This window comes from Orbicella faveolata, unplaced genomic scaffold, assembly GCF_042242905.1.
Source record: "Orbicella faveolata isolate gen_17 unplaced genomic scaffold, um_ofav_v1 contig_35, whole genome shotgun sequence".
NCBI classification, from domain to species: domain Eukaryota; kingdom Metazoa; phylum Cnidaria; class Anthozoa; order Scleractinia; family Merulinidae; genus Orbicella; species Orbicella faveolata.
In genome coordinates this window covers 2,530,001-2,537,500 of record NW_028301564.1, presented here as the reverse complement: position 1 = coordinate 2,537,500, position 7,500 = coordinate 2,530,001, and the positions used below count along the sequence as shown (strand labels likewise).

General features: G+C 39.2%; 2 protein-coding genes and 1 long non-coding RNA gene across 3 annotated transcripts in view; all 3 read left to right on the top strand.

Moving 5' to 3' along the window:
* The window catches only part of LOC110048480 (scavenger receptor cysteine-rich domain-containing protein DMBT1-like), a 75,939-nt gene that overhangs the window by 40,312 nt on the left and 28,127 nt on the right, over positions 1-7,500 (top strand). The window lies entirely within an intron of this gene.
* The window catches only part of LOC110048452 (tolloid-like protein 2), a 100,725-nt gene that overhangs the window by 68,196 nt on the left and 25,029 nt on the right, over positions 1-7,500 (top strand). The window lies entirely within an intron of this gene.
* Positions 4,096-7,500, top strand: part of LOC149102635 (uncharacterized) — an 8,510-nt gene continuing 5,105 nt past the window's right edge. The window contains exon 1 of the long non-coding RNA XR_016201752.1: positions 4,096-4,797. This is a non-coding gene — a long non-coding RNA (uncharacterized LOC149102635). The remainder of the gene's footprint in view (positions 4,798-7,500) is intronic.

Below are 7,500 nucleotides of genomic sequence, written 5' to 3'. Positions count from 1 at the left end.
CTCTGATATAAATCCATGCCATTCCTTATTTTTTGATCGGGATCATTTGCGGTCCAATATGGGGATCATTTCCGGTCTGGGATCATTTGCGGTTCAATTTGGGGATCATTTGCGGTCCGGGATCATTTGCGGTCCTGGGATCATTTGCGGACCCGTAGAGAACACTCTGCGACGCCTGGCACTTTTTGTGTGCCTGAATCATCCAACAAAAAATGACGTCACATCCGGTAAAAAAAAGAGCGCTAAGCGGCAAAATCAAATTTGAATATGGCATAATCGTTCTCTCAGTAAGACCATAATAGACAGCAGAGATCATTGAAACTTGGTAGCCTTATTAAGTTCTACAGGCAACACACTGATATGGCTATAAAAAATATAATAAAGTGTATTATGTGACAAACGATAATACACTTTATTATTGCATCTATCACGATGAATAACAACAACATTTTCCTATAAAAAAAATGTTCCCAATTGGCAACTCAATCTTTTCCAGTCCCCTCTAACCCAATTTCAATAATGCAGTGATTTTCAGCTTGAAAAACATTAATCAAGGCCATGAATTTGACCTTACTATTTAATAGGCTTGCTGGCAAATATCAAAATGGAACTCCAAAGGAGGCCAGAAATGCCTAGAATATCAGGGAAGGGATATATGAACAATTAGCATTTGATTGACGTTTGATTTCGTAAATACCTTTTGATTGACATTTAGCCGCGTAACCGATACGGTCAATTGACCTTTGAGCTTGGATAAGTTAGTTTTTTGTCGCAGATATTTTCACTGTGAACACCTTCGTTGCTGACCCGTTTCGCTGACCCGTTTTCTGCTGTTTTCAAATCTGTTTATCTGTTGCCTGACCTGGACAAACCGCAAAACAATCTGATTGGACATCGTCAAAGAAGTAAGTTTAGTACTATAACTCAGGCTTAAAACAATGTAACTTAGGTTTGCGTTTATATTCCGATCGTCTGTTTGGTTTCTCAATGGAATTTTGTATTACCTCTTTAGATCGAATAATCTTGAATCCTGGAATAAATTATACGATTGGCGTAGCCCAATTAGATTGTCTGCTTGGTTTTTTACGGAACCAGTCTGAAATGCAGTCTTTTGCCTTGGTAACAAAACTGTTGAGCTCATATTATGTAGCACATCTGCAAATTGCATCGTAATAGCACTGTCCCCACTGGAGCCCATGGTTCAGTAGTTTACTTGGACAATAAATTTCATAACTTTCTTGGGGGACTGGAAGATCTAAATGGTGTGTGGGAGACTCCCAGAATATTTGCAAGAATGTATAATTATCTCTTTATGGGTATTCATTAATAAATAAATAAATAAATGAATGAATGAATGAATGAATGAATGAATGAATAAATAGACTCCAACACTACTAACATGATTGAGTTTGGAAAATATATATATATTTTTAGTTTATGATATTTTGAAAAATTCCCCTCTCCCATCTAACATGCTGATCTTCTTTAATTTGGTACTTGAAATTGATAACAAGGATGCTACACCTTGGCAACTCGTTGGCCAGGATATGTTGCACAGTCTTCACATCAGATAATGGGTCTGTACATATTATTTATGTATTTATTAAACAGAGATCTCCCCATCCCATCCCTAGGGAAATTCCAATTTTGATTAATACTTTTCTTTAAAAAGTTTGGCTTTTGAGACCCTCCCCATCCTTGGAATTTCCAATAATCTCCTTGGGGTGGGTATGGACATTTTCTAGAACCACACAATAAAACAAATAAACAAGCTTTAAGATAAAATGTTACAGTATAAGTATATACATTGATTAACTTATAAAGACATGATTGATCATTGCAACTGTACACAACTTAAGCAAAGGTGAAATTATAGCCTGAAAAAAAATTAGGTGTGAACTGGATTCCAACCCATGACCTCTGTGATTCCGGTGCAATAACTTAATTAATTAAAGTCCTATGCTACAACATACCAAACTGCCAATTTATTATGAAGTGACACAGCTAAAGGAGAGTTGTCAAGACATCAACTTTTTTGTGAATTCTTAAAGATCAATATGAGTCTTCTAAATTTAAGATTATTATACCTAACAGAAGACATACAGTAGGGCACTGCATTGTGTGCTCTCTCTACACACTCTTCCAGGCAGGATAGTAATATATACACTTTTTTTTTTTTGGAATATACTGTTACCACATGGTCATACAAGGGGTACTAGTTGCTGCTGAGTAGTCTTAAAATAAGTGAACTAAGTCCAGAAAATCTAAATAAATGTATATTAAATCTGCACCAGTTCAGTACAATCTAATACTAAATTTTAAGCAGCTGCAAAAAACATTGTTAGCACCTGATATTACATGTACTTTGTGAAGGATTCTGGAGGGGTTATACTTTTACAAAGTACCTAGCAGCAGGTACTATTTTGATTTGCTCAAGCAAGACTGTAGTAACTGCTAAGAAAATGTGTTTAGTACATCCCAGAAAAATTGGGTGGGGGTCAGTGTGGCCCTCTTCGCAAAAGTTAGACCCTTAACCTATTTGAGACCATAATCTGCAATTTTCCCTACCCCATTTATGACTGTTGCGACTGCTACAGTTGCCCTAAACATAAGTTTTGAAGGACTTTTGTTGATGGTCTTATCGATAATGATGAAAATTGAGGTAGCTTATTCTAAAAGACATACCAAATTAAAGACTAGAGGGCAAAAGCCTTACCCTAGAGTATTTATGACCAAAACGGCTGAATAACCATACCCTTTGGGGCTGCACATAGCTATATATAGCACATAGAGGAGAGTTCCCCCCCCCCCCTCCTCCCGCTGGAGCAGGAATCAAAATGTTATTGCCTTGATGACATAATAAAGATAAAATCTCAAAATAATCAAGAGTTACATGTATGCATGGGACTTCACTATCAAAATGATGCCTGTTGCTTACTGTAAATTGCATAAATAATTTTACTCCTACAACGTGCCAGAATTCTGTTAATCTGGTCACCAACAGGCCACAAAAATCTGACTATATAATTAATAAAAAAGAAAATGACTGACTGAGCTTTTGTTTGAGCCAGAATAGGGTGGCCATACTAACAAGGTGGCTGTGTTAACGGGGGTGGCTGTAAGGTGAGGTACATTCCACAGTAGTGATAAAGATGACACTCTCAAACACCAGTACCCACAGTATATCTCGCATAATCAGTTGGAAAAGGAAGAGGGAAAATGGAAATAAAATAGAATGGCTCTTGTGTACCAGAGACAACCCTTTCCCTGAGTTACCCTGGCAGAGCTAGCTTTTCAATTATTTCTTTGCAAAATTCAACCAACCGTTTACACGAGGATCACGAACAGACTTGGGGGCGAGACAATTCAGGTGGGCAAGTTGACTCACCTTGGCAGGTAAAGTAACCAACAACTTTTCTTTGAGTATACATAAACACTTTAGCTCGCCTAACTGGAACAACTCTCGGCATAGCGAGTGTCACGTAATGCCTAGATTTAAGATTTAAAGCAGCAATTTGTATCAAAGAAGAGAAAATTAACTTAGCAAAACCCACTCTGATCAAATGACTAAGGGAAACTTAAACAAAGAGGGATAGTTGCACATTTGATTATTCAATAAGAGTTACAAATAATCATGCAGGGTCAACTTTCACACGGCCTACAGGGGCTACATTTTCACATACAAACACTTGATAAAGTTGCCTCAGGGGGAGGGTTATCTCGGGTACCCGAGACCATATAAATGGGACCTGTGTTGCCTGAAAGAACACCCCCACGATTTTCAAAGGGGAAGGTCCATAAACAGGACCTTAACTTAGGGCAGCTTCAATGGCAGATTCCCCCTGATGGCCTGGATTTGAATAATTGATTTAATTACTTTTAAAGAGGACTAGAACTTAAAAATCTTGCTTCCATGCCGTGAATCAAGTTTTTACTGGGTGTTTTAAAAGCACTCACCAAAGAGAAAGAGACTGATGACCCCAAAGTACCAATATATATGTACTGTATCTTACTGAAAACAACAATCTTCAACGAGAGATGTGGAAATGTGGGATGCTGACCTTCAGCATGCGATCCAGCTTGTCTCCAGGAGTACCCGTCGGATCCGCTCCGCAAAATATCCGCTCTGCAGACTTAAGTTGAGCTGGCTGGGAATTTTAGTATTAAACAGAATCTTGCTGAGAATTTAGCTTATCGAGAGCTAGCTAGCTGGAAAATTTTTTTTGGTGTTCAAATAGCTTACACTGTGGTTTTACTAATCAGTTCTGGCTGGAAATTACATTCCGGATGCGATCACTGACTGAAGTGTGTCACTTGACACTCACTGACTGCTTGACCTTTTGTTTGAAAACATGCTTACAATATAATGTTAGTTGTTTATTAAAGTTTTATTTACCAGCAAACAATAGAAGTCTGTTCTGCTGTCATTTATAGTGTGAAATTAGATCGGTTTCTTTTCCCTTGACGCTCCTTTTTCCCACGTTCAGTTGCATGTTTCACCACCGTTGATCCGGTCGCGGAAAATCATCGTCTGTTCTAGCTGCTTTCATGTTCTACCTTGAGACAACTGGTTATCTGGTGATGACGTTTGTTGGTTCGTGCAGTCTTTTCACATTTTTGCCTGAGGCCCGGTGAGACTCGGGTAACCTCGTAATATTTTGTAACTAAAACATTGTTCCCGTATAATTTTGTGTCCAACGGTCGGTTTCAAGCGCGATCAGATTTTGCCGACCAGTTGTTTGAGGGTTTGGCAGCCAGAGAACTCTGAGGACTCCACTGATAAATTCAAAGGTTCAGGTAAGAACTACTTTGGAGTTGAACTAGTTGAATCAGCCTATATATTTAATATTCAGTGATAATGTTTAAGCAATGTGTGCGGGAAAAGCCGGCGCAGGTTTTCAAACTGTATTCGCCACTGTATTGTATTTCAAACCCAACGGAAAGTGCAGCTTCAGTGAAGACAGTGAAAGCAAGAAAAGGCCTGATATGTCTCAGAACTTGGAAGGGTTTTCGAAATTGTCAGTGCATTCATCCACAGTGATCCTACTTCCAAGTGTAATTTCAATTCTATAATTTTAACGACCAGTAAAATCCGATCCCGGTGCTGCAGTCGATGATGACCGCTTTTTAACGCGTCGAACGTTAAAACATGAGCTATTGAAACACATTTGCCGCGTATTGGACAACTGACGAGATATTGAAATGATTATTTTTTCCCGGTGTAAGAAAGTATTGTTTCCATCGGTTTCTTTACTGAAGTCCGATCGTGTTCTTTATATAACTGAAGGCTGATTACCTATTGCTGCCTTTTGGTATCGCCCAAAATTTGCCCTGAAAGAGCTGTTGACCAACACACCTGATTGATCTAGTTCAGTGCTAATTGTACTGTACTTTGGGATTTAAAAGGGAATACAAAGGCTTTCCATGTCAAAGGTGAGAAAAGACCAGAAGGCAATCATGTCATTCCAGATTTCGTTCTTTCGGTGTCGATAGCGCCAGGACAATAATGTGTAATTTAATTTCTTATGCGTTCCCATTTGTTAACGCGCGTGTTTTTCGCACATTCAGTTTCTGTTAGAGAACAAGTTATTTTGCATGCCTGCGTAGTTACCGGAAATGTAGACATTTCGCCTTATTGTCCTTCTTTTTATGATGGCGCAGACAGTGATTTTGTGGTGGAACAATCATCGCACGGTTCAGTTCATGTAGCTTAGGCAAAGCGCGAAACATGGCACACGAAAAAATAGGGGAGGGGCGTGGAACCAGTTCACACCATTCACTGAATTCACGCTTCTGGGTTATAGTTTGATGACGAAATGAGCGGTAAAAAATTATTCCACAATTATTTTTCTTAAACAGTTAAATCCTTGCTTCTTTGACTTGCCCCAGGGAATGTAATTTTCAGCAATGTAACATCAGTTAAAATCTAAGACATTTCATTGAATTCTCTCATGAATGAGCTATTTTTGTGAACATAGTTCTTGATCTAGATCTTACATTGAGGGGCCCGATAGTATCACCAGTTTTGTATATTATTATGTGTCCGTGGCTGTATGCGTATTTGGATGCATGTGTGTGTGTGTGTGGACAAGGGGAGGACGCCGATATAAGAGGGATTGTGCAGTATGTTAAATTTTCTAAAACATATCATTTTTCAGGTGTAAAATTAACTGCGTGAACTATAAGAAGCACAGCTAAAGATGCTGCAAACGTTACCCGATGTCATGGACTGGTACGCGAGAAAAGATGAGCAAATTTGTTGATGAAATCACGAGATTAACTTTGTGAATCTTTTATGCTGATCGTCCAGTGTATATTTATGACATTACATTGATCTGATTGATACATTTTGTTAACGAGTTAACGAGTAATGATGCTGTTAATAGCAATACTTTTACTATGAACGGCCTTTAACATTCCAACAATGCCGGGGTCTTTGCTGCGAAACTTTGCACTTAACTGTGTGAAACTTTTACGGTGAACGGCCTATAACATCCCAACAATGCCGGGGTCTTTGCTGCGAATGTTCGCACTTAACTGTGTGAAACTTTTACGGTGAACGGCCTGTAACATCCCAACAATGCCGGGGTCTTTGCTGCGAATGTTTGCTCTTAACTGTGTGAAACTTTTACGGTGAACGGCCTATAACATCCCAACAATGCCGGGGTCTTTGCTGCGAAACTTTGCACTTAAGGGACCGTTCATTTTTTATGAGGTAGGGGGGGCTGGTGGGATTTGGGGGGGGGCCATGCGAAAAAAAATGGCTTTCGAGGGGGGGCCATCCCAAAAAAATAAGGGAAAAAGGGGGGGTCACGTGAAATATTTTAGTAAAACTTTAAAATGGCATAATGTTTGAATATCAAAAAAATGCTATAGAATAAACATAGAAGGCAGGATACAAATTTATTACAAACTTTCCTTCTGCTTTAAAAAAAACGTTTGGCGACAAAAAGCATTTGTAGCTATTGAAAAGAAGTATTTAACACTGTTACTTTCGAATGCAACTTTCACTGGCACTCATCTTCATCTTCGCTGTCGTCGAGTTCTTCGTCGCCGCTTGTGCTGCTATGGGAGTCTCTTTCACCAATGCTGCAAGAAGCAGCAATGCTTTTCGTCAGAGTGTACTCTTCAGGGTACATGAAGGTGTAAACATAATCTCTGACTTCCTGCTCAAGGTTGGTGGTGATTCTGCTTCTTGCAGCATTGGTGAAATAATTCCCTTCCAAGAGCTGTGCGATGTATGGCCCATCTCCTCTAAATAACGACGTGGCAACATCCTCAACTTTAATACACTCTTCCGGGACGGCCGTTCTAGGAGGGTACACAAGGCATTGTGGAAGATCATTTCCTAGCGGATTTCCAACACAGATTCCATAAACTCGTTGGACGTTGTTTTCAGTCAGCTTCCTCTTTCTTTCATTTGACTTTCTGCGGTTTTCTTTTTTTCCTTCTCCTTTTGTTGATGTGCTGTTTGAGTATGCCTTTGAATATGCTGTTATA